Below are 4,533 nucleotides of genomic sequence, written 5' to 3' on the forward strand. Positions count from 1 at the left end.
CCCAGCAATTGAAAGAAAATTTTGTAAATAAAGTGAGAAAATAAATTATGACAGAAAAAAGTATCAAAATGAACTTGCAATTTATATATATTCCCCCTCATCCATGATAATAATTAGTTGTGCCATACAACAGCAATCAAAGCTAGCATCTTGCAGCTTAACTGTGAGATAAAATTGCTTACACATAAAAATAGCAGGAAGCATCTCAGTACAAGATGAAACAGAGAACACCCACGAGTTAATCCGAAAATGGAGGTCCAAAAAGATATTTTTATACAAGTGATGCAACCTCTGAAGTTTCGCTTTTGATTTTTTTCTAAGTTGCATATTTACAAAAGTTATACTTAATTTCACACAAGTCCTAAAGCATCAATCTATGCTTATTAAGGTTTCCTCAAACAGCAAAATCTTGAACAATTTATTTTAGGAGATGAGAACATTTTGGTTTAGCTAAAACTTAAGAGCTTTTACTTATAAATGTTAACAAAAATAGATAAGGGAAAACAGGCACAACCTTACAAACTTTGTCCAAATGCTTTGTTCTCTTTCTCTAGTCCTCGGTTGATAGGTTTAGCTTCTTGAAAACCTTCTAGCATGATAAATCTAGCTTCCATCGCTGATGAGAATCAAGCTACATCCACGCCAAAGGATTTCATCAAAGGTCCAATTACTAGAACTAGAACTAAATCACTTCAGAATTTAATTTGTGAAGTCTTAAGAAGTAAGGATTATAAGCTGGAATGTTACGAATAAAATTATAAATGATTAAATTTAGTGAAATTAAGCTTGGAAGTGACCAGGTGTCATGTGGAGCATTAGGTTACATGGAATAACCTGTAGACATGCATGCACCAGATCCAACCCATGTAAATGCATCTATTCCATATACATGAAGAGTGAAACATGCTACTGGCACCTTTTTGAAGGAATATTCCTTGCTGTTATAACCGCCTCTCTTTTGGACTTAAATACCCTTATTGCTGTTGTATTAAGTTTGCTTTTTGTTGAGAGTTTTTAGTATTTTAGTAGATTAATTTTTGTTTGAACTTAAAACTCCTTACAACTGTTACTAAAGTAGGGATATTTTTATCTTTAACTTTGGGACCAAGAGGCTATAAATACAAGTGTAATGAGAGAGGTAGAGGACACACTTTAAATATTAATGAAAGATTATTTCTGCTCCATTAGTGAGTAAATTGGCAGTTACCTTTGTTCTTGGGAAGCTCATTAACTTGTTGAGATTTCTATCCTGCAAGGTTTAATGTGCATAATATCTTGGTTTATTCATTCTCCATCTGAATTAGGTCAATAATCTCATTTCTGATATTTTCTTTGAATTACACAGCAATCTAATTGTGCTGGTTCAAAGAATCAAATTCATACATCTTGATTTGGTGCTTTCCATATTGTTCTTTTAATTTTTAAATGTGAGTTTTCAAGTTACCAATTACTTGAGGGTTCACATCAATCTCAATGCACAACTTCATTGCCAAATGATGTTTTCCACATAGGCAAAGTCCATGGTAAATTTCCAATAGAACATCAAATTCAGGAGCCATACACCTTTCAAACATTTCTATTAGGACTATAAATGCTCCTTCGAAATCATCATTCTTGCAGAAAGCAAAAATGAAGCCGAACCGCTCTATTTTGGTTTGATTTGGTTTAAATCAATCGGTTTTGATTTTTGATTGATTTTTTAATTTAGACTTGATTTTCAAATTATTTGGTCTAATTTTGACTTTGGTTTAAACCTAATAACCATTAATCAATGAAATTAAATAATTAATATATATATATATATATATATATATATATAAATATAATTAATAAATTTCCCATAAAAATAAATCAATTCAAAAATAGATTCGGTTTGATTTGGTTCGATTTGAATATATAAATTACTATTTAGTTCGGTTCAGTTTAACCGATTGTTTTCTCTTCAAAATCGAACCAAACCGAAATAATCAAAATTTTTAAAATGTAAAACCGAACCGAACCGATTAAATTTTAAAACGAAACTGATTGAACCGAATTGACTCGGTTTGATTTGATTTTTCGGTTTAAACCGAATTTTGCTCAGCCCTAAATAAGAGCAGAAAAGGTAGAAGCACTAGGAGTCAAGTTAATTTTATCAAGCTCTTTAACCATATATGCAGCTTTCTTGGTCTTGCCCTCCTTGCATAGGCCTGAAATCAAGGCATTTTATGTCAATATATCAGCTTTAAACCCATTCCTTAACATCTCCTCGTAAAGCCTAATGCCCATCTCACTATTTCCCACTTGGCTGTACCCATTTATTAAAGTATTGTAAGTTATGGTATTAGGAGGCACATTAACATCTCCTCGTAAAGCCTAATGCCCATCTCACTATTTCCCACTTGGCTGTACCCATTTATTAAAGTATTGTAAGTTATGGTATTAGGAGGCACATTCAGGACTTTCATCTCACTAAAAACTTTACTAGCTTCATGTATTTTCCCTTCTTTGCAAAACCCATAAATTAAAGTGTTAAAGGTAACCACATTTGCCTCCACCCCTCTCTCCCTCATCAAATTTTTAAGTTTCATAGCCAAGTTTAGGGGAGAGCATTCTGTTGGTCGGTTCGGTTCCGAACCAAACCGAATATCAAAAACTAAAAAGTCAAATCGCTTAAAAATGTACCAAACCAATCACTTAAGGATAACCGAACCGAACCAAACAGAAAAATAACGGTTCGATTCGATTCTGTTACATTAAACCAAAAATATTAGAATTTTTATTTTTTGGGCTGGGCTTATGCATCTTGGGCCGGGCTTATGCATCTTGGACATTGAGGCTTATGCATCTTGGGCTGAAAAATTATTTGGGCCATTTTACTATTTGGTTTAATCGATTTTATCCGTTAAAAAACCAAACCGAACCGAAAACCAAATATATTAAAAATTTCAAACCGAATTGAACCAATAGAACTAAAAAATCGAACCAATTGAACTGAAATGGCTCGGTTCGGTTCAGTTTTTCGGTTCACACATAAAACTGCACAGGCCTAGCCAAGTTCACGAGACCCTTGTAACAATACCCTGTAATCAAGGTATTGTAAGATGCATCATTAGGACTAATTCCTAGTATTCGCATTTCCTCAAACACCTTGACTGCCTTTTCAAGTTTTCCTGATTTGCAATAAGCACACATAACCATGTTAAGAGTGTACACATTTGGTGAAATCCGACATCTGCACATTTCTTTATAAAATGCCAAAGCAATATCCACCCCATGTAAATCAAGCAAAGAGCTCAAATAAGCATTGCAGGACTCGATAGTAGGCAAAAGTCCATAATCCTTCATCTGAAAAAATGTATCTGTAGCATTCCTAAATCTGAAAAAATGTAACTGTAGCATTCCTAAACTTTTTCATATGTGCACAGGTCTTGAACAGTGAATCAAATACGCGAGGCGAGGAACCACACATTCGATATGAATAAAGGATTGCATCAAACAACTTATCTGCAATATCTATTGAACTTGCAACAAGTACACTCTTCAAAATGAGCTCAGCAGATTTGAATTTTCTGTTTTTGGTAAGAGTGTGGAGGATTATCGAATGGGTTTCAAGCGTATGAGAATTAGGGTTGTGGGTTTTAACCCAGTTGAAGAATTCCAGTGAAAGAACATGATCTTTTTGGATCCTTAGCAAAATGTGCTTAACTCTGAACGGTGTGAAAGGGTCGACAATGAATTAGCTTATCCCAATCAGTGTGAATCAGATGGCAATGTGCAACATTAATAAAATCAAGATCTTGGCCTTTGGGTTCAGGCAGTGTTCTATTGGGTATTGGAATAGGATGCCAATTCCTCTTCATCAAATTTGCAGGAAATTGGGGCCTTGCAGATGTGGGTTTTATCGACACAGAATCTACCAAGGTTGAAAACCCACGAAACAGAGAGATTTTCATGATTCATTCTAGACCAAAGAAACTGGAAGAAAACAGTGTAATCAAAGTGATTGCATTATTAATCAGGAGATGGAACTGGGTTCAATCTAATCAAATAAATTGAGCAATAAAAAAGCAAGAGAGGTATGATCACTAACTAACCACTGTTGAAAAATTGTTCAACGCATGAATTTGATGGTGCAATCCTTTGTCAATAGAAATGTTGCAGAATGGACACTGTTCGGAGGCATTTTGCAAGGCTGAGAGGAATAGAGAGTGATTGTTACCTGACCATGTGAATGCAGAGGCCGATCTTGGTAGCCTAAGGGTACGTTTGGATGAGTGCTAGGGAGCCCTAAATAAAAGTAAGAATGTGTAAGTAATTATTTTATTTTATTTGAATAAGGATGAGTTTATTGAGAATAAAGACAAGCGGAGGGTAAGCCTTACACTCTTTGTCTCTCAAATTTCAATTTTTCTTATATTTCAAATTATGGTATAAAAAGGGGTAAAGAGGTAAAGATGAAAATTATAAATATTTTTATTTATATATTTTTTTAAATTTATCTCTTTTTTACCTTTTCAAAACTTAAAAAATATAAATTATTTTTACTTACCT

At 33.8% G+C, this 4,533-nt stretch overlaps 1 pseudogene; it reads right to left on the minus strand.

Moving 5' to 3' along the window:
• Nucleotides 1-2,085: 2,085 nt before the first annotated feature.
• LOC110652768 (pentatricopeptide repeat-containing protein At4g26680, mitochondrial-like) lies at nt 2,086-4,226 on the minus strand (annotated as a pseudogene).
• Nucleotides 4,227-4,533: the final 307 nt, after the last annotated feature.

This window comes from Hevea brasiliensis, chromosome 13, assembly GCF_030052815.1.
Source record: "Hevea brasiliensis isolate MT/VB/25A 57/8 chromosome 13, ASM3005281v1, whole genome shotgun sequence".
In the NCBI taxonomy this organism is placed as follows: Eukaryota; Viridiplantae; Streptophyta; class Magnoliopsida; order Malpighiales; family Euphorbiaceae; genus Hevea; species Hevea brasiliensis.